Genomic DNA, 26,149 nt, shown 5'->3' with positions numbered 1-26,149 from the left:
AGCTGAGGAAGACAATTCAGCCTGTGAACTTTAATACACAGCTGAAGTTTAAAAATCTCATGAGAAGCCATATAAAATCAACTGCAGTAGATGCTGCCCTAGAGCCTTACAAACACTGAATTACAACACACAACACAGCAACACAGAAACTGTTTCATAACACAAAACACTTGCAATTTCACTTATTAATGGCACAGAAAATCACTAAGGCCAAAAGAGAAGAGAATCTCCAAGTCTGTTTCATCAGCTCCTTGCCAAATTGTGAACTGAAATCAGAGCAAGACCTTTAAATCTGAAGCAAAATCTGGCAGCCCCTACAAAGATTTGGGCTGGACTATGTTGCATGACTTCAGCTCCGAATCAAATTTATTTGTACTAAACCTACAGTTACTATTAGTACGTTTGAAGCTAAACATATAAGTCAGTTAAATATAGGAATATATGCATTATTTTTTTCTGGATATATCCTTAGCTAATAAATGTTACAAACTTTTTTTTTTTAAATTTTATCTTTGTACATTTACTCTGTCTTCTCTATGGTGAGTACCTTACATATTCCTAGCATCCTCTTCTCTTTTTTCTCCACTAAAACTTTGATTCTACACAAGTGAGACACATCAATGACTTGTATTTGTTAATATCATTTAATGGTTCACTAGGTGATTTTATATATATTCTCTCCTTTTCTAAGTTACTCAGCTATATAGACAAATGTACATATGCATACATATAGCTTTACAAGAAATAAGGAAAATATTTTACATTATTCCAAATCTGTGTACCAATTAAATTAGTGAAAATGTTTTGTTGTCAGCTATAATGAAATACCTGCTCTACTGAAATCACCAGATAAATGCCATCCTGGACTTCAACCAAAATTACAAACACCTTTTTTCCCCACGGCTTTTTTTTTTCTTTTAGTTTGCACTTCTCACTATGTGCAGAAGTCTTAGTGCACAGTAATGTTAGATGCACCCAGAATACAGAATAATGAAATATTTACAAACAGATGAAAGTGATATGTGTGGGGTTGTGTTGTTTGGTGGGGTATATTTTTTTTTTTTGTTTTTGTTTTTGTTTAAAGAACAAAACTGAAGTATATCTTGAGCTTTTGAAAGGGTTTGGGAATGATTTTAAAATACCCCAGAAGTAGGATGAACAGGCTGAAGAAAAGCTGCCTTTTCCTACCAGTGGCTTGGCTTGGATGTTGTCCTGCTCATGTAAGTGCTTGGATGCTCTGCAGGTCATTTCCATTGTGACTTAAGGAAGTCTAGAATTTTTTTTTGAAGAAAATGCTTTATAGTATGTATGGACTTCCAGGAACAGTTAGGTAAAACAACATCATGGCTTGTATTTGAAAATGCTTCATTCTATATCATGTCCCCTGCCCCCCTCCAAAAAAAAGGAGAAATAACACAATAAAAATATAATCAGTGGAATTATGAGAAGAAGAAAAGTGTAAAATGTGTTTAGAATTTATAAATTTGTACTAGTGTTTATATATTAGTTATACTGAGTTTATATATCAGCTTATTGTAGTAAAACTGATGAAATACGAGCCTGTAAATGACAAACTTACTTTCTGTGATGGTCTTTCTACTTATGAGACAAAAAAGGTTAGAAATAGTGATGCATCTGGAGTGTGTGCTTATTTCAAACTCTGAAAATTAAACTCTGAATATGGAGAAATCCAGTCATAGCACACAAGAGAGAAGACACAATGAGATCACCAGAAGTTTTCCAGCTATATTATGCAACAGCTGGGGGTTATTGTGTGGTTCCTTGATCTATAAAGGTATAGCAAATTATGTAGTTTTGTTCACTGGTCTGGAAAACAAAAAAAATATGTTGAAGCAAGCTCACATTTACTCTTTCTTTTAGGTCCAAGAAAACGTTATATAAAGAATCCCATTTGATGTTTATATGTGTAGACTGTTTTTGTTTCATAGAATATAATATGTTGGAAGGGACCCCTCAGGATGGCTGAGTTTCAGAACATTCTCTTGAAGATGCAGTTGATGAGAAGTCTCCTTAACTGATGAGAAATCTACAGTGGTTCAAATACTTCCAACTCTCTGGATTAAGGCAAATTGGCTATTTTGATTATTTTTTTTTTTCTGGAGTACTTGTGGGGTCTCCAGCTTTCCTACAGAATCACATAACTTTTTTCAAATGCCACAAACAAATTGTTTTGGTTTTGTTTTTTTTTTTTTTTCACAAGACAGTGATTTCCTAGATTTCTGTTAGAGCTACCCATATTGTAAGACTATGAATTTTAAAGTGAGAAAAAGATATCTTTTGAGCAGCAGCACTAGATACTTCATCCTCTTATATATATATATCATTAAACACTTGTGGCCCTTTTATTGCTGTGACAGCCAATGAAGAGTGCTCAGTCATATCAAGTTTTTAATTGACTACTTAGATTACTTAAAAAACTCAGATTGCTGGCATGAATTTAAACAATTAGGCAGAGCAAAACCAACAATTAGTAGGCAAGACTGGGCAAGCCCAAATGGACCTTATCTTCTTCCTAAAAAGACTGAATTTCCACTTTTTAGGCTTCATATGTACCAGAAGAAAGAATCAAAAACATTACCAGGGGTTTTTTTTTGGTTCTGATAAGTTACATAGCCTACTTTTTTTTTTATCTAATTCTGAAATGTAAAGAAGTCAGAAATCAGCTAAAGTAACAAGGAAATGAAGTGTGGAGGTTTTGCCATCCCTCATTCTTGTTATTCAACCAGCTCAAATTTTCTGCCTAAAAGCTACTGCAGAGTTTTGCTGCACTTGTGTTGTCTGCCCAAATGGCTTCTAACTGGGCGCTGTCAAGAGTACTCGGTCTCCATCTGTGACATGGACGTGTCAGGCAGAGCATGCATAAAAGGACACTGTTTCTAACTGCTCAGAAGGAGCCCAGCAAGCCACCAGGGCTCAGGGCAAGCCCAGCCCGGGTCTCTTGCCGGTAAATTCATTGTGCTGACTGACAGTGCCCTGCAGGTCTCACTATTCAAGGGAAGGGTGAACTTTCTCTACAGGAAAATGAGCTTTTGTTTTCACCTCCAGTTTTCACCTCTGAATTTCAGTGACCATCTCCAATAGCAAAAGTTCTCAGCCTGAGCCACCCCAAATGTTCCTTCTTCTCCAAAGAAAATTCTTCTTGCTATTCTGCAGATCTTAGTTTTAATTCAATACTGACCTTGGAGTATCTAATGATCTTCAAGTGCTACCCAGCTCTAAAATAAGCATCTAATTTTTCATTTAACTATACAAGACTAAATATTTAGTTTAATTATTTGTGGGTGGCCATCCATTCTTAATCAGCTCAGAAAATCAATATTTATTGTATTTGTGGAAAACAATATTTAAGGCTCGAATAGCTCATTAATGAAATAAACCTATATTTTCTCATTACTTCACATTTGTTTGGTTTTAGAGAAAAGTTATGATACCATTTAATCATTGGAAATTCCTGAATTGGAAGTTTTCAAAATTTCCCTAATTTGAAGTCACAAAAAATTTAATCATGTCCCAAAGCACCCTCTTCATATATTCTGTCCCTGAGTATATATGTTAATGTGCATTAATTATATTCTTTCTGAGCACTGTACATGTTTCTGACATGAGGATTCTACATTACAGTGAAGGATTATTGTACTTTTTAGGCCCACTGCAGCTGCAGCAGCTTCAATCACTTTAATATATTTTATTACAAGTAGCATTTAATTAAGAGTACATCTACTGGACAGAAGGATCCAATGTGCACAGGTGAAGGATCCAATACTGCACAGGTTTAGGCACATTCTTAATTTTGTGCACTCTGGATAGTCCTATGGAACTTATGGTATTGTTAAAAGAATAGGATTCTGACCCCCAAAAAACCACTTAGACTTTCACTGCTGCATGAAGTGCCTGGCACTGCAGAAGCATGAAAGAGGAATGAGAACTGTGGCTGAGAAAAATAAGATATTTTGGGCAGGATCAGATTAATTTCATTTTTGCCTATATTTCCTTTTTTAAAAGGAATCAATTTTTTGGTACAGGAAGATATTAGTTTTTGTACCTGAAGAGGCCTCCTCAATATGCTGAGGTATCTCTTGCAGAGTAGGTTTAAGGTGTTTGTATAGGACAGTAAACAACTGTGTTGGGACTGGAGCTTTTAACTCCTCTATTGTGAAGAAAAATCTTTCAAAGATATATGTATATATGTATGTATATATATAATTTTTTTAAAGAAAAATTGGAGATAGAATCTTTTGGAGAGTCAAGAAAATACAATATTAATATTTTGGAGAAAGGGCAGAACAGCTTTAAAAATTTGTCTTGGTCTGGTACCTGTCACACACCTTTTGCATGCCTCTTCCCTCTATGGATTTCCTGTAGGTTCCTCAAGGCAGATATAAAGTATGCTGAACCAAAGAGTTATAAAAAAGCATCACTATGCAAAGGAGAGGTTTCAGGGCATTTTCAAAGTCTTGCTAGTTGTTTTGTGCTTGGTTTGTATCTTTGGTCACACTCTGTATTAGAGATGTGGCTGCAGGAAAGATGGGAATCTTCCAAGCATGGTTTAGAATGTGGTTGGAAAAAATACAGGATGAACTGATGCTGTGCTAAAATTTTGGTTTTCTGTTGAAAGTATTTATTAACACTAAGAAATAAAAGGGATATTGCACATGGCAAAGTAGTATCAACATCTATCTATCTATCTATCTATCAATCATCTATCATCTATCTATCTATCTATCTATCTATCTATCTATCTATTTATATTTAATCACAAGTTTTAAAATATTTCCTTCAGAAAGAATGCAATTCCTTCAGAATGGTGTTGAACTGCAAATTATCTGGAAGCTCATACCGCTCATGGAAAAACGATTGCGTCCCCTTTCTGTGAAACCACTAGGTGGAGATGTAGGTTTACCAAGCTAGGATTGCAATAACCTTTAAAAAGAAGAAGACTGAAACACGCCTCTTAAAAAAAAAAAATAAAAAGAACCAGATTGATAAATTATGTATCTTGTTGGTTACAAATTCCAACACATCTTTGAAGAAGGAAAAATGGGAAAAAACTAAATGCTCAGTTGTAAAATTGTCCAAGCAAATTATTATTTTTTAAGACACAATTCTGATGTTTAAGACTGAGAGTATAATCACTTCATGTTATAAATTGTCTGCTGCCAATACACACACATTTTCCTTTATTCTTCTACCAGCTGCTAGCTCATGCTATCAGTGGTCAGGAACAAACAAACAAAAACTACCCCTAAATTTTTTAGCCTGCTTTCAAACTTTCAAACCAGTGGATATATGCCAGCATCTGGCAGATTTCGGGACTGTTTGCTGAAGTTGAGGGAATACTTTTAATTCTGGCACTGTTTCAGCAGCATCCTGATATCTGGTATGAGATGTAAAAAACAAAGTATGATATTCTGAGCTGCTTCCTTTAAAATAAGACTTGCTTCCTTCTGTCTTTCTGCTATATATGGTTAATCATTGAAAACGAAAATAAGAAGTCGAATGAAAGAGTTGTTTATTTGTATTGCTTCCACTTGCCTTCTACATAAACCTTTTCTGATTCTACTACTTATCCATGTGCACTGCAAAGTCTCCCACATCAGACAACAAGAATCTGGCCATATTACAGCAGGGAAAAAGGATTCAGAATTCATTCTTCCATATTTCTCCTGTTATTTGAAAATGCTCAAGCAGCTCATGTTAGGTTTTATGATGGGTAGGAAAAACAAGTGCAATCTCTACTTCCCCCCCTCAGCATCAAAAAGAAGTTCACTAATGTAGTCTATCCTGCTTTCAGGTTCATGTAAGGGTTCTGGAATTATTTTTTTCCCCTGTTTTTGTTACTGTAACTTTCAAAATCCTGTTAGAAAGGATGTAGAAATGAGCTCACCTCCTTTTGAAACATTAGAAAAAGAAATGCGTGGCAGATATTAGTTTGGAAAAGGTCAGTATCTTCATAAAAATGACCCCTCCTTTTCTTTAACCTTGGATCTGCTTTTAGCCAAGTGTCTGAGATTTAATACCGTTTACTACAGGCCCTGTAATTCCACTAATAGTGTGTGAAAGTCTTAGGTGGAAGTGGGTAAATCATGTATCAGTTCTAGCTTTTTTTTCTTTCTGATTTCTGTCAAAGTCTTCTTGATTACTGAGGAAAAAATTGGGAATGATAGTTCAGAAGTAAAATTGAGAATTGCAGTGTTTTAGATTACATTGTCCAGTGATGTTATTAATTCTGTCAGTGCCTGCAATTTCTAGGGCTATTTCTAGGGAGGACAGCAGAAATGGGAGTAACTACTAAATATTTGAACAAATTAGGTCAAAAGAAGAGAGGCACTTCTTTTTCTGCTAGAAAACTCTTTAGACTCCCACCATCTGACAAACTCCCAGAACTGGCGATGCAGGGTCCTGCAGCTGTATTCATCATATTCAAGGGAAAATGCAGGCTGTTAGGAAGATAAACAATGAAGCTCTTCCAATAGCTAAAACCATAGAAGGGGAACAATTATAGTAAGAAATATAAGAAAAGGGAGCTTCCTTAACATGTGATATTTTAATTTTGCAGAAAGGGTATCCATGCATCTTAAAAACAATATTTCTCATACTCTTACCCTACCCTTCCACATTGCAGTGCTTCACAATTAAGGCTGTTAATAATAAAATGGGAATCCTCATTATTTATGTGGACTAAAAAATCTCAGGCTTCTTCAGGAAAAAGTACTTCAGATCTTGCATGGTGAAAATAAGATTATGAATTGTTTTATTTTTTAGTATTACCACAAGTCCTAAGAAATAGAGGAAGACAGATAAATCAGTGCTAAGCAGAAATGCAAAAGGAAACCTTTTTGGGGAGATGGCAGAGTTCAGTTTTTGACTTAAAGGACTGTGTGATTTATTAATATTATAAAAATATCTGGCATTTTATAAATACAGGCATCTACACAAGCTACAAGTTCTTGTGTGCAGAAAAGAAAGAAAAAAAGGGAGAAAGATCCCTGGGTTGTATAGAAAGGATAAGGTTAAAGCTTCAGTTTGCAAAGCACCGCTTTTGGAAGAATCTTTGTTTTTTGAGAAGCAGAAAGAGTCACTGAGGTGAGAGTATTTCAACTGATGAAGAGCAGCCTGCCTGCCTCCAGGCTAACACTTTAGCTCCATCCCAACTAAAACTTGGGTTTGCTATAATCCAGTTCAGATCCTTACCCCAACCAACCCCCGCTTCCGCCTTCTCAGCCGACAATCTGCCCATCTTTTCATCCTACATTAGCTCTGAATGCCTCCTAATCAGTTACAGATTTATAAGGACTACGAAGAGCCCCTGCATTAAATAGCTTTTTCTCCTCAAATGTTGAAAATGAAGTTCTTCTTTCAAAGCATTGCCTACTGTGGTCACACATACACTTACAGAGGTACTTGCCAAAATAACCCAGCACAGAATTAAGGCTCTTCTGACAGTCAGGGAAAAGAAAGATTTCATCTTAATCTGAATGAAAAGAAAAAAAAAAAAAAAAGGAAATAAAAGAAATAGTGTTTGGCAGGTGACTCTTGCTTCTAATCTGTAATGTTGCATCTTAACCCTTTATAAGCTACAGTCCAAGTTTGCCTCGAGTCATACCTTTTTAATGTCCCTTAACAACCTAATTGTAATAAGAAATTGAAAGAAGCAAGAGTTTTCCAGCTTTAAGATTTAGATTGCAGCACAAAAGCTGGGTACCTAAGTTCCCTGTTTCTTTGTCAATCTCCCTTCACAACCAACCTTCCTATCTTCAGGTCTCTCTTTAAAACTATATGCTAAGACTGTTGGACTGAGTTAAAATATCTTCTACCGAGCTGTCCCTGGTTTTAGTGTCTGAAAGGTGCAATGCGCACGCTCGAACGCAGAAACATCCTAACTCGCAGCCACTGTAACAAACTGGAGGGCACAGGGAGGGGGGAGGAGAGGGGGGAGGACCACCCTCTGACGATCACATCTGAGGAAAACAGACATTCCCCTCACCTTGAAACCCTCTCTACTTTTAGATGAGAATACATTTGATCAAAACACGATGCCATTCATCTTATGTGGCTGTTTGTCGATCATAGCTCCTGGAAGGATAAGCAAACCCTATGGAAAGGCATTTATCTAAATTATCCTGATAAAATGCTATCACTCTGTGGGAAAAGAAAAATGAGGCAGAATGCTAGTTTCTACCCAATTATACTAACCTGGAGGAAAATCAGGATGTGAAGTTGAACTACACTTAACAAAAGTTGGAGCATCGGTTTCAAAAAAGAAATACTTTCTTTAAATGAACTTTCTCCTTTGTGAGGATTCAGTCTGTTCCAAAACAAAAAGCAAAAACGATTAAAAATATGAACTGCCTCTCCCATTCAAACAGCATATAGTTAGTGTTTGTGACTTTCCCCTTGACAATTAGATAAGAAGATAAATGCATAGTTTCTCTTAATTAGCCTTTCTTAATTAAAAACACCAGAGGTATTTGTGATCATAATGAACTCTTCTGACAGAACGGTCACTTGTTCTTCAGGATGTCACTCCATGAAAATTAGATTTATTTTTTTAAAGGGTTATAAATTCTGTGCTAAGAAAGAAATAAATGATGCCCTCAAAACAGTATCCCCTCGGTTTTATCTGAATGAGATGGATGTGTATCTTGTGGGTTTTAGAATGGTGTGGGGCAGTATTAGCCATCATTAGCACCCCAGTATGGATCCAATTCACTAATTACTTATGCTGTCTTGGTTCACTGAGATTTAAGTACCAAGTCAATCCCATTATCTGCAGTCTCCCAAGCTTGCCAGAGTCATCCGTCTTTTATGGAAAAAAAAAGCACAAGGGTTATCAATAGGACCCTGAAATACTTGGGATTTTCCCACTTCAGGAGGAGGCAAGATTAGTCCTGACTAAAGTTGCATCTTCTCTAAGCTGCTACTTTGGATGTGATAAAAGTGAACGCTGACAATTATCCATTACTACATAAAGAGTAGGAGAGAGAGAGAAGGAGGCAAGAGCAGTGAGGAGAGAAGTCTGCCACACACGCCTGCATCTGTCCTACGGTCGCAGGCAGCTTTTCATATCACCTCAGAGCTACAAATTACAATTCATCTGTTACAAACACATGATAATATAGTCAGAAATCAGAAATTAAAATATTCCAACGGCCTCAGGCCTCCTCAGAGAGAAAGAGAGAGGGAGAGAGGCTGAGAGGGAGAGAAGGAGGAGGGAGAGGGAGAGTGAGGAGTATGCCGAGCCCCTGCACTGCCTGTGTTGTTTGTGCCCTCCCTTCTCCATCCTACATGTTTAATGTCTGCGGCAGTACCGAGGCCTTGTCTGTTTGGGATGGTTGATTGACATCTGCTCTGCCGAGAGGAAGGAACTGGCAGCTATTGGCAGCACTGTCACGTTCATTTGCACACTTTATGAAGCAGCAGTGTGGCTACTAATACAAAAAGAAATCTTCTAAGCAGCATGACATCTCTTGGAATGGAATATTTGTCTTTACAAATGATTGCACTGCTGCCAGTACTTGACATGGTGCTCGCAAACATGTGTAATTGTTGGAAGTGTAATGATGATTATTTGCATATTTAATGTTCAAACAAGTACTGGAGAAGCAACTTAGACTAAACCTTTTATGGGGAGGATTTAAATATGTTCAGCATCAGCCTGATGAGTCCCAGAAAGGATTCGGGGGTCTGAGAGGAGAGCTCACGAGCATGGTTGCTGTATGAAAGGGAGTTTAAGAAATCACCCTGGAATGTGACACTTCTATAGGTTTATTTTGAGACAGATTTCATATAAATTCCTCTCCCATTCATTTTAATTGCTCAAAATTATATTTAAATGTAATTATACGAAAATTTAGGAATGATCTACTTATCATGTGTCTGAAATCAGCCAAACAGCAAACTGAGGAAAGTAGATGTGCAAGCACATGTTTACCAGTCACATCAGTTTACAGAAAGCCTGTGTATGATGGCAATGGCACTCATTTTAAGTCTTTGGTGTAAGTGTGACGAGGGTGCAGGTCATGGGAGGGAGGCTTAAAAACCCTTTTTCCTGGGCTGGAAATTCAGCACTGAACATTTGTGCTGGTAATCAGAGTGATCCCCAGCTTGATATAAGAGGGCTTTCCTCCCTGTAGAAAGCACTTCTGTTTCTGCCTTAGAAAGAGATTTTTCACTTTCCTGTTCCATGTTATTTTCCCTCTTTTTTAAATCTCATGACACAGAGACCTATTCAGCACACAGACCTTTCATGCACACATGTGCACGCAGGCATGCATAGCTGCATGTATGAAGGGGAAGGTGTTTTACAGAAGGGCTCTCCAACACGGCAGAAAGAACACTTTTTAAGGCAGTATGGTACCCCTGGGATGGATACATATTGGTTTTATCAGTGAAATAATTTCAGATGTTACAGATACATGAATGGCAATTTAGCCCTTCACCTTAAGAAGAATTTCTTTAACTGCGGACTTCATCTATCAACTATTTTTCTGACCTTACAGAGATGTCTTCTCCATTTGAAACATTCCCGTTTTAAAATATTTATCTTAGCAATTAGCTTTCATCTCCCCACCTTACCCCAAAATTCCTTCCTACCTTTTAATCTCTTTCCCTTCCTTTCTTTTTTTTGTGTGGTCTCAGTACCAAGAGATTTATAATCACCAAATCCTACATTGTTTGAGGGGCAGCACAATAAACTTGACTCAATTATCATGCTGTAAATTGATTTAAAAAAAAATCTGATGAATGAATAGAGACTGAATATCTTTGTCTCTGACCCTGTCGTATCATCAGCAATTCTCTGGCAGAACTCCTACATGATTGACAATGCTGCTAATGAACACTGTCTTAGGCCATGTAATGATTTACCTGCCATGAACAAGGCTTGGCAATGCTACCTTTGCATACCCATCAAAAAATTAGTCCTTTAAAAACCACGTATATTGTCTTGAAACACAGAAGTGTCTGGAAATTAATAGAAAAGTGGAGGCATAAGATAAATACATGTCTGATCATTAAGTTAATTAGGATTGTTTTGTTGCTTATCTTGTTCTAAAAGCACTCTCCCTCTATTTATTTTAGCCACCTGTTGTCTCATCCTCACAAGAAGCCAATATCATCCTTTATCTGACCAGCTCCTACCTTATTATTTACCTTGGCCAACAACTAATCCAGAGAGTATTCAGCTGACTGTGGTTGCAATCATTCCTCCCTACTGAATGTATGTATGTCGGACTTCCGTATTTGTTTTTTATTTTAACTTTTATGCTCACTCTCAGACCATCTGCTTGCTCTGATTTGTTTTCTAAGAAGCTGAAGGTACAGAAAAGTTTGTACTACGTCTAGTACTAGCATGCAGCTCATTGGTCTTCTGACTCCACCTCCAGATCCCAACCAATGCTCCTCACCATACAAAGAGGGAAAATGCTACGGTGTGAAGGACCCCTTTGCTGACCACAGGTGTGTACAACGCCCACTAGTCCCTGAGCAGGATTCTGGAAGAAGGGCATTCATGTTGCTTTGTCAGCAATAAAAAGGGGTCTTTTACTTCTTCAGACATTGTGAAACATCCAAACTCATGTTTGCTGGTTCATTGAACACACTGGGTGTGCATCAGTATGTACTCCAGGTACACTTCCACCAAATGTAACTTACCTGAAATACAGTCTTGCATTTCTGTAGGAAGCTAATTGCTTGCCTAAAGAAATGAGAGTGAGGGGGCACTGGAGGGTGGCTAGGAAAAGTGATGTTAAAGAGAGGAGGGGCTCATGAAAGAAACAGACTGCAAAGTTGAATTTAGTTCCTTATGAAATTCTTTGAAGAAGCAAAAGTATTTAAAAAACATATGACAATAATTAGCAGTATTTCTTTGGGGATTTGCTTGTTTGACCTTAGCCTTTTAATCTGTCAAAATATGCTAATAAGCCTGACAGACAGAAAGATAAAATACAGAGACAGATGAACTAACTGAGAAAACATCAGTACAATGCTGAATATACTTGTGGAAAAAGAAAAGAAAAAGAGTGCAATTAAACATTACCTCAAGGCTTTGATGACATGCTCACTATCAGGGAAAAGTTGCCTTCAAATTGGAGGGAGTGTATACATGTGATCACTAAGACTGTAGCTGGCATCTCTGATTGTTTTCTTTTGAATAGAGAGGCATTTTTTTAAGTTCATTTTCAGTCTCAAATTTTAATCTACCATATTGAAACACCACTTTCTGCACATTGCCTTACTGCTGGGGATCACTGGGTATGTAACAATCCATAACTTTATGGCTTGAGAATCCTAGAGCTGTTGAACAGGCAGGCAAGAGGTTTCTTTCTCCCTTGAACACCTCTGAGGAGTCTTGGTTTCCTATGGCAAGTTGTGTGGGGTTTTATTTCCCCTCCTTTTTTTTTTTTATTTTTTGGGGGTTTTTTTTGCTGTTTTTCTTTTGTGTGAGACCTTTCAGGCTATCTCTGTGAAGCAAATGAGGATGATGGTCCCCAAAATAAATAGCCACTTTCAAGAATCAATCTATTCTTCATTCAAGATGAGCTGCACAATAAGGAGTAACTCAACAGGAGTAAATGGCAACACATGGGCCAGTCCTTTTAGGACACAGGAAAAGAAGCTTAAATTTTCCTGATTTTATTAGTCCTTTACAAAGTAAGTGGCTCTGTCTTCTCACTATAAATCGAAGGACTTTGGATGGTACTAAAATAAGGTCATATCATAACAACAGGCATTTAGAGAAGTGTTGTCTTTCCCTACATGTTAAGTTTCTCAAGCCCCTCTGCTGAAAAAACCAGGAAAACTGCCTGATGGTGTTTTGTTTCTCATTGATACCACCCAGATCACCAGAGAGCCATTCTCCAAAATCAGAAACATGATATTGTGATGATCTTCAGTAAGATAGTAATTCTTGCTACATTCTTAATAAGCTATAAAGAAGAGGTTAAAAAATTTATCTGGCCTAAGGTTCTCTCCACATCCTGGTGTACTGGGACCTGTTTCCTGATGGTGAAAAAAAGAATTATTGGAACCACAGAAAAAAACTTAGGCATACTTTCCCTTTCAAATATCCTGTTGCCATGAGCTCCAAACCAAGAAATTAAACCTAAATCAGGATGTAGACTTCTCTTTGCTGTGTGACTAAGTTGGGCAACTCACTTCCATGAAGTGAGACTGTGAAGGAGTTCTTCAAAATAAAATGTTTGCACATTGTATATCAGTGTATCTTATTTCCTGACAGGACATCTGATACTCAGCTTTTCCATACAGCCAAATGAAACATGACATTTAAAACCCCCTTTTTTTTCCCAATGAGTGAGCTACCCACCCCACTTAAGCTCCCTAAAAATATACAGAAAATGAAACACAGACATGTCTTAGCAGCCAGAAGTGTGTCTGAAATTACTGCCTTTGCAAAGCTTTTACACTTAGTCAACTTTATAATCACTTAAAGAGCTCATCCAAGATTGGATTTTTAAAGATGTAGCTAAGGGCTTTCTTTCTCTCTCTGAGCCAGATGCACAATTACAAGCCAAAAATTAAGCCCAATTAAAATTTAAAAAGAAGTGAACATGATCTAGCTGAAGGAGATACCTGGGGCCTACTGTTAAGGAGCTGAGTGACCTGCCACATCCAGTGTCTTGCAGAGGTGCACACACCAGCACCGTGGGGCTCAGTGAGCACGGTGGGTGATGTGCACAGCGCATGGGGCCCAGTTACATCACTGCTTTTCTGACTGAGCACCAGGGCTTTGCCCATGGCTTCCCTTTCGCTGCAGAACGTGACGCCTGCTCCTCGAAGCGAGGGCTCTCCTCAGGTGCCACCGGTGCGAAGGAAGGAGGGCCGACATGCCAAGGTGTCACCGGTGCGAAGGAAGGAGGGCCGACATGCCAGCCCGGCTCCGCTCGGGCAGCGGCAGATGTGTCCCTCTCTTTGGCTTATTCCCAGCAGCCACATTAATGCCCAACCTCCCGAGACGTACGGGTGAGGAGAGGGGCAGGAAGGCGCCTTCAAGGACGAGCATCCCCCTAGTCGCCATCGCTCCCAGACCCACGTGCAGCCGCCCCAGCCCTCGGGGCCCGGCAGGGCTGCCCCGCGGCTCCCAGGCCCGCCGGCCGGGTCCCGGCTCCGGAGAGGCCGCGGCAGGGCCGGGGGAGGGGAGCCGGGCCGGGCCGGGGGCTGCGGGGCGGGGTAGCGGCGCCTTTTCTCCCCGGCGGCTCGGAGAGGTGGGCCGGGGCTTTCAGAGGGGCTGACAGATCTGAAGTTTTGGAGGCTGAATGAAAGAAACACTCAGCTAACAAAACAGTGCGCCACAGAAGAAGTTTCATCTGGTCTGGCCAAATCCCTCCTTTCTTTCCATCTTTTCTCTCCTAATAACAGCTGCCCTCTCATTCCCTGTTACTCCGCTGTGAAGAACAAAACCTCCCTCTGACTATCTGTTTTTCTTTTCTTCCCCAGAGTAGGTCTCATTACTGGTGATTAGCAGATGATTAAAACCAATTCAGCTTCCCCCAGTAGATATTTTCTCCCTGTTTGTGACTAACGCGTCAGTCTTCAATGAACGTGCTCCTAAGCTTATTAACGGGCTCAGAGGATTAGCTGCCACCGAGCGCCGCCACTCCGATATTGTGATGCAGCGAGTGACATGGAACCATTTGCTGAGCACAGGCAGGGCCGCTGGGACCAAATATCTAAATCACAATTTTAGTTTTCGTCTGGGGAGGGGGAAGGGGGAGGAAATCCCAACAATAATTACAAAAATCAAACGTTTGGCCAAGTCTGAAAATAGCATTAAACTTGGGCAGGAGGACTGCCGTTTTGGAATAACAACCCGTTGCCCCACCCAAAAAATAAAACCCCAAACCCGTCCCAACAAAAAAAAAATTTAGGAGGTTCCCTCACAGGGCGATTAGCTGATTTGAAGCCCAAAAGGAAGCGTTTTGGTGAGCCACCAGTGCAAAACGTGCAGGTCCCTCTCGAGGTTGATATGCAAAGGTGTGGGTATGTATCACGTCTATCTGCTGCCCGTATATTACTATGTAAAACCCCAGAGTACAGCACTCTCAAATCGGAGATTAGAGCAGGACGCAAAATTAGAAGCTTCACTTTATCCCACCCATCCCTTTAAAAACGATCAAGCTTAAATAAAATTTAATAGCTAATAATAAAGGAAAAGAGGTTGAAATTATCTGCAGGTTTGAACTATGCAGTAAATTATCCCAAGAAAAAGAAAAAAACCATAATGAAATAAGTTAAAATAGGTCAAGAAAAACACTTTTGAATTACATATTTTTTATTATTTTATGCCTTCTATTTATTCTACTTTTTTAAGAATTGTGGTTTTGGTTTGTGGCCACCTTTATAAAATTGAGCCTCTGAATTACACTTCACTAAACAGACATCATTGTAAGTAGCCCTGATAAATAAACTGATTTCTACTCACATTCCTTTTAAGGTCACATGAAACTCATAAATAACAAGAAAATCCATTGGAGTTTTAGGAGAAATATCCTGATAAAAAACACCCCTTCCCTTTAGGTATAGAACAGAAAAGAACAAACATTATTCTAGAAATTTCCCATAAAGTGAAATTATAAAAGAAATATTGATGTCTGGTCAAAAGAAATATTTTATTTGGCATGATTTGTAAAATTTGCTTTGGGTTTTCTTTGTTATTTTTTTGAATAGTTGGTATTCATTTCTTGTATATTACATAAGCCGAAATGTGAGGGGTTTTCATCAAATTTCTCAGTTCCTTAAAATCTTGACAACAAGCACTATTTATAAGGGCACTTTCAGATTTCTGGAAAATTTTTATCACGAAACCTGTATTCTTTTGTAATGAGAATTGTTTCAGGGGACGATTTGAGAGTGGCAAACTCTGGTGACTAAACAAAGAGTTAGAACCATAACTTTAAGCATCTCGCTTAGAAAACAAAACAAAAAAAGCCCCAACCCAACTTAAAAAAGTTTACATTAAAAGATCCTTACAAGGATTTTTTTTCTCACTCCATTTTAAAATGCTTTAAAATAAAAGGCTCCCCAAATAATTCCCTTTTCACATCTTCAAATTTCTTCCATTTATATTTTTCATTGTCACTTTCCAGTGCAGCTTAACTCTGAGTGTGCTGAAGCTTGAAATGTAGCTTCCGATTTATAATAGCGACAGGACATGCAGCAAATGTCAACAAATCCCCTGTCACCCAGGCAAGGAGGAAATGTGAGAGGTAAGGCAGAGTAGCCCTTCCTTGCTGCATAAAAACACAAACACACACACACACACACAAAAAAAAACAAACCAAAAAAAACCTTCAGTGAAAAATAAAAAACTAAGAACCTGCTCATGAAAAGCTATATGAGCCCATTAGTATCAAACCAAAATCAGGACAGGAGGGTGACACACTGAAAATTTGCAGTTATGCATACAATGCAGGTATAGACCTACATGATTATTGATATGTACCTAATTTCAAAATGAAACTCCCCCACCATATACCTCTCTCTTTGCAAAATTAAAGGAATTCCAGTACACCAGACGGACCATATTCTAAAAAAAAAAAAAAGCACCCCATAAAACCCACATCACTGACCTCGAGTGACCTCAATAAATAAGTAACTGCTGAAGGATCAGCTCCCTTGTTGTGAAACAATAGACCCAAACTTCAGTGGAGCGCATGCAAGAAAATGTCACAGGAGGGTAGCACAGGATTTCAGAGCAGAAAGAAAGTTTGGGGAATAACAAGCACACACTGCAAGTTGCTGAAGTAACCTTTAGCAAAGGAAATTCTGCATTTGGCTTAACTTTTAGGGCAGCAGGTACCCCCCCCACTTCTTGCCATTCTGTTAATAGAGATGGAGAGATGTGATAGGAATACATTGTATTCTTTGCCACCCACTCTTTTTTCCCAGTCTCTGAGACGTCATTTTATAAATTTATTCGCTGGCCAACAATGAATCATGCAAAACATAGCAGGCCACTCGTTCTTTGCAAATTTTCTGTCACTGGTTTTTACTCTTTTTAATGTGATCAGTCACCTGAGTCACATTACATACAGGCTTATTTCTGGCTCCAGCTTGGAACAGAGTACCTGTAAGACAAGAGGGAAAGCTGCCTTTGATTGTGTCAAAAGGTCTATGAAATTAGGAGCTAATAGACTGGCTCATAAAAGAAATTTAAGAATATTTTAAATCTTTTCCTTTGGACTACTTCCTGCCTGAAAAATCCTTACTAGGAAATGTGGATATTATGAGCAGGTTCATTCTTAAAATGGATTTTCTTCTTTTATCATCAGGGACAGAATGTGATTTAGACAAATGGAGTGTGGCAGGGAGCTTTCTTGTGTCATTTGAGGCCTTGTCCATCTGTAAGTTGAGGCCAGTGCCGATGAAAAGCAGGGCTTGCCTGTCCATCATATATGCAGATTTGAACTCAATACCACAATTGCAAGAGAGGGAGTTAGTTCATCTTCAGAGGCTACCACCACTGAGCTGGATATTAACTCCTTAATCCCAGCCATGATAACAATCATGTGTTAGTTAAAACCATTTTCCTGGTTGCTTCACTTCTTCCTGAGATGAAAGAAGTAAAGAAATGATAAAGGGAGACCTGCTCCATCTGCAGCCAGAACCAGACTGGCTCAGTGAGTACTAAGCTCATGTAAAATTGAGTTTTGAATGTTAATCTTGAAACATTCATGTTCTAGTTTAAGATATCTGACTTAAATTTAGAAGTGGTAAGAGTGAAAACAGAGTTAGGAAGAGATGGGGAGAGCAAGGTATAGGCAGAGGACTAGTTTTAGCCCTCAGCAGTTGGTATTGTTACTAGAACACTGGGCAATACAGCAGGAGTGCTGTTCAGGCATCAACACTGGAACCTCTCCTCTTCCTCAAGTCTCTAGATTCAAAAGCCAGATGGTTATGCAGGAGTAGTATTTTCATCATGTTTTTACATGGAAGGATGGACATGTCTGGGTAGGAGAGACTCCATTTTCCAATTTACTTTTATATTTACTCTGTCTTGCATTCAGTCTTTTTTTTTTTCAGCAGGAAGATACAAAGTTGTTGCTGACTTTGTATTCTGCTGTACCACAACAGTGGGTAGAGGGAAGGGAAAGCAAATGCTCAGAGTTGCCAGGAGACAGATTTATTCTGAACTTCAGCACCATGGAACTTCCACCATGACATTCCTCCCTTCTTCCTTCTTTCCCCGCTCCAGGCATAAGGCAGATAGACCAGATATTGCAGGAAATGACCAGCTCCTGTTTTGTACTAAAGCATTCAGTTCTGTTTAATTTTGGGCCGTTCACAGCCCCACAAAAGAGTGTGAATGTTTTCAAAGAATGGCTGTGAAATGGGTGCAACATGGAAAATTCAAGTGGCAAATCTGCCTAGAAGCATCTGATCATTCTTTTCCTGCTTTCCTGCTTCCAAATGCCTATTTCTTCTTTGTGTTTAAAAGTAGCACTTGGAAAGAGGGAAAATAAATCAATCTGTTAATCTGTTTTTCTTGTGAAATAATATCTGTTTGCAAATACTCTTAAATCTGGATTAGGAATGGGGCAGAGCTGGTGTTCCCCATCCACACCTCTGCCACATTCAGAGGACAATCTGAAAACACATGCCACCATAAGAAATGTATCTTTAAAAAGTAGATTTTATGTTTTTTTTCTGATCTGAATTTGAATTTGAATCCTGACTTGCAGCATAAACGGGAGCGTACACAGTCTGAACTGGCTTACCATCTCCGTAACTTTTTTCTATCCATCACTAAACTGCACTGATTTTAATCTGACCATGAAGAGAAAGAACTTGAAGAAACTATGGAAAGCAATTAGTGACATTAGAGTATGGAAATGATGGAATTGAAGAAATAAAATATAATGAATACGAAAGCAACAAAAAGAGCCTTATAAGTCTAGAGAAACCATACACAAAGGCACACAGACATGTAGCCTCCTAGGTATAGGAAAATGGAATACAGCACTCTCATATCTTGAGGGTGGGTCAGAGTTGTGGAAACCAGAGAATACTGATCATATACTGGAGAAAGGAATTATTTTAGTTGCAATTTGCAAAGAACTTGAAAGTAGGACTACTTTACTTGTAAAGAAAATGGGTTCATACCAGGTACAGTTTTGAATAGAATAGAATAGAATAGAATAGAATAGAATAGAATAGAATATTTCAGCTGGAAGGAACCTAAAGTGATCATCTAGTTTTACTGCCTGACTGCTTCAGGACTGATCAAAAGTCAAAGATGGTTATTAAGGTCATTGTCCAATTGCTTCATTAACACTGAAACATTTTGGGCACTCTCTATGACATTTTTTAACAACCCTCTTTTCCAAAGTCTAAACCTCCTCTGGTGTAGCTTAGAACCATTCCTCTGTGTCCTAACACTGGACAGCAGGGAGATCAGCCCCTCCTTCTCCACCTCCTCAGGAAGCTGCAGAGAGCCTGAGGTCAGGTCACCCTTCAGCCTTCTTTGTAACTGAGTCTACTTATAAATGTCATATAAGGCTATCTAAATAGGGAAGATCAGAACTACTGTCAGTTTATAATGGCTTGTCCCTTCTGCCCTAGCAAAGAGAGATCACATCAGATCCTGAAGTTATTCTGATCACCATAAGTCCTTTAAGCACAACGTATTTAATTTATGTCCAATTTATATATTGAATCTCATTTCTTTTAAAACTTTTTAAAACGTTTACTTGTTTCAGAGCTCTTACTGCTTTTATCTTCATTATGAGTCACATTCCTCTACTATTGTTTAACATTTCTGTAAGTTTTGTTCTTAGGTTCCCTGTCATTTTATCCCCATAGATGTGAAAGATGGAATTCATCCTTACAGCTATGCCATAGGTCTGGCCTAGCCTTTCCACTGCCTGGGAGAACATGCTAAGATTGACACTTGAATCTTACCTAGTTGATAAAAAGATAACTGCTCCCCCTCTGGTGTGGGATCCTCTGTGGGCTGCTGGGTGAATATCTGTTCAGACGTGGTTCTTCATTTTGCATAGGGGCCAATCTTCTTTGTCATGGCCTTTGTCATGGGCTGCAGGCAAACCTTTGCTCCAGCACTGGGAGCACCTCCTCCCCCTCCTTTTCCAGCAACCTTGATGTATGCAGGGTTGTTTCTCTCTCACTTTTTTCTCACTTCTATGCCTCACAGCTGTTATGCAGCATTTTTTACCCTTTCTTAAATGTGAGGATTTAGCAGCATCACTTATGGTCTAAGCTTTGGACAACATGGAATCCATTTTGGAGCCATTTGGCTCCAAACAGACAACACCTGCAGACCACCCAATGCTAAAGCCTTGCCATGTAAGCCCAGTACAATGTGGAAGCAATATGCTGGCTTACATGATTGTTAAATTTATGCTAACTGAATCATTTTGCAGGTTAAAATGAAGTAGTGGTGCAGCTATATGTGAAAATCACGTGCAGATGCTGCTTTGGATCCATGTCTGAGAGATGACCTTGAAAGGGCATGAAAGAACTCAATTTTTGTTAATGAAGCTCTACATTAAATGTATCAGGAACAGCTGAGAGTATGGATCTGCAATATGAGCAGAAGACAATGCCTATGATTATAAGAAAATCTCTTCACAAATATGATAAAGCTCCAAAGAGACATTTATCTACAGCTCTTAGGAGCTATTCACTCATTCAGGGAGTGCAGAAGAGCTTTCTTGCACAGGAAACATAGAAGCCTAGGATGGAGGTAAATCATCTTCAGTCTTATTACAATGGCTATTACAAAATATTTAAGTGGGTTCTTACATATCTGCTTTCTCTACTTGATTTGGCTGCAGTTGCCTCTGTTATTATCCACAAACACATTTCTCCTTTCTCTAAGTTACTACTAGTAACCTCAAAACTATGGAGGGTTTTAAATTAATAAATATATTAATTAATAAAGCCCCAACTTCAAGTAATACTCTCTAGCTCTTCAGTATGTTAGAAAAGTAAATTGTGTTTGTAAGAGGATTGTAAATATATCAGTCAAAATAGTAGATGTCATGAATTCTTATAAAGAAACTTTATATCTCCCTAAATTTCCTGACCTGATGTTGATTCAAAGTGTACAAAGAATACAATTTTTGCCTGGTTGTAATGGAGAGAATTCTTGGTTTAATATATTCAGGACAAATTAGAACTGTTTTAGTTTCCTAGTATTTTTAGCTTATCCTTCTAGAAGCTGATCTATCATGTAAAGATTTTCCTCTTCATAGATGCATAGCTGGAATGATAGCAGGCTTGATTAATTGCTTTCCTTTCCATTTTGACATAGAGTCATAGAATCATCGAGTATGCTGAGTTGGAAAAGACCCACAAGTATCATCAGTTCTAACTCCTGGCCATGGACAGGACAATCCTAAAAATCACTCCATGTGCCTGAGGGCATCGTTCAAACACTTCTTGAACTCTGTTAGGCTTGGTGCTGAGACCACTTCCCTGGGGAGCCTGTTCCAGTGCCCAATCCCCCTCTGGGTGAAACATTTTTTCTAATACCCAACTTAAAGATTCCCTGACACAGTCAACAGACTGTGCACAGTCACCAGACTGCATCAAGAGCTTGTGACACAGAACAATGCTGTACCCTTGAGTTCTCTTGCTGGCCGCTGTACAGGAGAGATAAATGCCTGCCCTTCTTCTTCTTATCATGAAGAGGCTGAAACTTCTGAAACTGTGGAAATCTCCTAAAGCAATAATGGTGTAGAAAATTTTCAAGATATCCACTACTGATCCTATCTGTTGGCTGTGTTGTGCCTTGTAATTCTTTCTCCTCCTCTTTCCTGCATGGACAGATTTCTTGGTAAATTTTAAAGATAAAATTGTCTCATCACCTCTTTAATGAAGGTCTGACACATAGGGATCTGCCTGTTGGCAAAAATGGAAAACCCAGAGAAAGAACAGTCTTTAGAGATAAAACTTCATGTACAGCACCATATGTAAGGAATATACAGAACGCAAGTGTTCTATAATTTCTTGTTTTCCTTTCTTCAGGAAAAACTCCAACTTGTGTCTGAAAAACTAAAGATAAATCTGTTACGTAGAAGACCATCCAACAGAGTAACAGAATTCTGAATTTGATAGGGTACTTTGATAGTGATGAGAAGAGCAGAAAGTTAAGAAGAAGGAAACAACAAAGGAATGCAAGAATGTAGAGAAATGGAAGCAGAAGAACAGTATAATCAATGTAAGGTTAAACAGAGAAGAAAATGAAACTGAAGACTATCAGAGAATGATGGCTGAATTACTTTGAGAGGAATTTCATAGCACTGAAAGAGAAGAGGAGATAACAGAACATGATGAAGTTCTAAGAGACTTATTTTAGACCCGAAAGGTCATATTTCAGCTGCCAAGAACTTGTTCTCAGTTACTCTGAGCTGTACAATATACTGTTCCATTTCTTAGAGACAAACCAAAGGATCCCAAATTATCAGCAGCCACCTGATCTGCAGTGTTGGAGACATGAGAAATTCATTAAGAATTTCATAAGGTGGATGAGGGAAAATATTTTCCAACTAGTGCTTGCATGATTTTCAGTGACATTTATGCATACATGTGTCTTTCTTTTTCGACACTACTGATCTCCAGTAAAAATGAAAAAAAGGGAATCAATCCAAATAAATCCAGTCCTTCTCTAGCTCTGTGTACCAAGTAGAAAAATCCAGAATAAATTTAGCTGTACAATGGTGTGGAGCTTTACTCCAAATAATTTGGTTATTTGGTTTGCCATTATTGAAAGAAGGCACATTTAAAAAATATCTTGGCATTGCACACTATGCATCCCATGTTTGTACCCATGAGTATTCTACCTTCTGCCAGTGGAATAGTATCCTGTTTTGGTAATACATCACAGGCACAGAATGAGGATATGTGTTGGATCAGTAGGACGTGCGCAGTTCAGGAAGCCCTTTTCTTCAAACCTCATTGTAACTCCAGCAGTTTTTCAATGTTGATAGCCCTGAGGGATATAATAAAATTAATTTCTTCAGAAGCCTCAATAACCACTTCATCAAAAATTGTTTTTTCCCTCTCTGCTTGTTAGGTAACTGACTGCTCATATAGGAACATTCTCTTGGATAACAAATAGCAAAAAAGAGCATATGGAATTTCTCAGATGGGTATGTTGCAGCTCCATGGCTGGAACAAAGTCGTCTAATATTTTAATGGATGTACTTTTTTTAATGAGATGATTCTTTACTTACTGCTATATTTCCAGTGCAATTGGCTCCTTCTAAAGTGAACTTACATTCTTGACTCCAGAAGGTGATGTGCAATGACATGATTTGTCAGCTTAAATTCAGGCTGCAGCTACTTTACTCTTGTCCATGCTATAGTGCTGGAACTGCTAGGGTGATGTTGGTTTTTGTTTTCTGTGGCCTCAGAACTGATTCTGATTTTTCCACTGGTTTTCAAGGCATCTGTGAGGCACCATAACAGAGAAAAGAACTGTGTTCTTAAAAATAGCGATTTCTGTATTTTAGCAATAGCCACACAGAAGCTTGATACCTTAGACAAATAGGTGCACACTATTGCATAGTAATTTTTAGGGAAAGAATTCCATGATTCAAGCATATTTCCTTTTACATCCCAAGACAAGATTTCCCAGGCCACTCTACCAGCAGGATGATAAAGCAGCACACTGTCTTTTGTGAAGCTATGAATTCCTGCCTAGTTGTGTCAGATATTATCAGTTATCTGTTTTGCTTGACACTGATACAGAACAGTGCTAACAGACACATAGGGTGTGTCATCAAGCTGCTAATATCAATGAGGTTGCAGGGTAGGCCCTGAAGATCAATTCTTTGAGTTTTATGCAATGGAGAAGGAGGGAGGAGAATGCAGATGTGTTTTCAGTGTAAGACTTTTGTCAGCCTGCAAGCTTGTTAATGGAATTAGTTCCCATGCATCAATATCACAGATGGGTAGTGCCAGAGACATGGCAGGCACAATGTGATGAGTAGTGCATCAAACAGGAAAGAGCAGGCTCATAGCAATAGCTCACGTTTGGGCAAAGCAGAGGGCAAAAGTGGATGAAGAGATTAGATGCTCATGCAAACAACATTCAGGGAGGAGCAGAGGACCAGTTACTTTATATTGCCTTAATTTACTACAGATGTGGGTGTACACTGTAGGTGCTTTGAAGAAAACAGCTTGTGTAAACATCTACTTTGGGGGCTACCTTACACTTTAGGTGCCAGTCTCACCATGTGGCTCTCAAAGACATGAATGAATGCAGTGTGGACAGTGGGAAGAAGAGGAGTAAAATGGATCAGTGCAGATTAAGTTTTCAAAGAAGACAAGATCAGTCAGGGTAGTGGAATGAAGAGGAGTAAAATGGATGAGTGCAGATTAAGTTTTCAAAGAAGACAAGATCAGTCATGTCAATAGCCATTTGTTTCACAGCTTTACTACTTTTGTCACAGCAATACTATCAGAACAGACAAATGTAAATTTCTCTAATATTCTTTTCCAGACTCAAAAATTAACATGATGAGGGACAAAGACCCAAACAAGTTAATTTCCTGAATTGCAAGCAACCAGAGCAGGTTAGCAATGATTCTTAGTTATCACCACTAGCCTTAAACACCCCAACTATTAAACATTAAATGTGGTCTTAAGTCAGCTCAATTCAGAGCCACATGACTGGTTTTGTAAAGGATGTGCCCAACCTGAAAAGACAGGTGGAGTTTTTAGAATGGGCACAGTAGATTCTGAGTGCAACTTCTGAGTTTCACCCACACATTGATATTCTAAAGCGGCTCAATTTATCAGCTGGAGTTAGTAATGCTCTGAGGACCTTAGCACTATGGTATACCCTCAGGCTTCAAAGAATCACAGCATGGGTCAGGTTGGAAGGAACTACCACGATTCATTTGGTCCAACCTGCTCAGGCAGGGTCACCCAGAGCACATGGCACAGGATAGTAGAGCAGGAAGCCCAAATTTTTGCTCAGATGAGTCTTGATCACGTCCCAATGTTACATTGACACTTCTGCTTCATCATAAGCATTTTCACATGTGGTTGTGGTGAATTTGGCAGTAATAATGGTAGGTACAACATATAACCTATGCTATTTGCATTCTTCTGAAAACCCAGGTAAGTTCACCAGGATACCCTAATACCATTAATCAGATAAAACTTTTGCCTAGTGCCTTATCTGTCTAAATTAAGTGGTGTTATTTTACTGAAGCAAATGACTACATGGTAGTCAAGACAATGGTTTCAATGCAATAATTCTCCATAATAAGAAACATTTGAACCTCATAAATGTGATAGAAGAAAAATATATGAAAAGCATTATTTGGGGAGGAATTCTTTTATAAATAGTCTATCTGTTAAATTAATACTCTGACAATGTCACAAGGCCTTTTTGCATTATTACTGCATTTAACTCAGGTGACAACAATCATGCCACCAAAAGAAGGCACAGTATTTGTATATGTATGCAAATATACATGCAGAGTATATTCAAGGCAAGAAAGAAATACAGCAAACCTTCATTTGTTAATGATAGTCCTTTGTAATTTTGAATTTTGTTAAAATATTAAATCTACAGAAGAATTATTTTCCCGTTCTGGAAAAAGAACATGAGACTGCATCTTCAGAAATGTATTTTATTCTGGTAAGAAGTCAAATTACATGGCTCTGGGTCTATCTGACAGTCTCATGTATACTACAGAAACACAGAGTTACAAAATTAGATAATATAAGTTAGGCTGTACACCAAACCTGTCCCACTACAGTCCAAATGAGGTTATTGAGTCAGAGAAGGAGTCATTGATAAAGCAATTATTACCAGCAGCCAGATGTGTGATAGCTCATTTTTGGAAACGGACAGATGCCCCAGCATTAATGTCCTGTAGATATCAAACATAAGAAATTCTTTGAATAGAACCAAAATGACAAGCAGCCTTATATCAAAATCTAGTAGATTTAATGTGTAGCATTTCCTTGGAACCATAACAGAATAAACACATGACTAAGAGGCCAAATAAGCACAAATGAATCTTTTAAAGGTGACAAATTTGCGATGTATTAGTTAAGTTGTCCAGAAACTTAATGCATTCCAATAAAGATTTATTTATTTTTTTAAGCTACCAGGACATAATGTACTCAA

Source organism: Agelaius tricolor, unplaced genomic scaffold, assembly GCF_023055355.1.
Source record: "Agelaius tricolor isolate 1412-34295 unplaced genomic scaffold, bAgeTri1.0.p SCAF_7, whole genome shotgun sequence".
In the NCBI taxonomy this organism is placed as follows: domain Eukaryota; kingdom Metazoa; phylum Chordata; class Aves; order Passeriformes; family Icteridae; genus Agelaius; species Agelaius tricolor.
Note: the sequence above shows the minus strand (reverse complement) of the source record.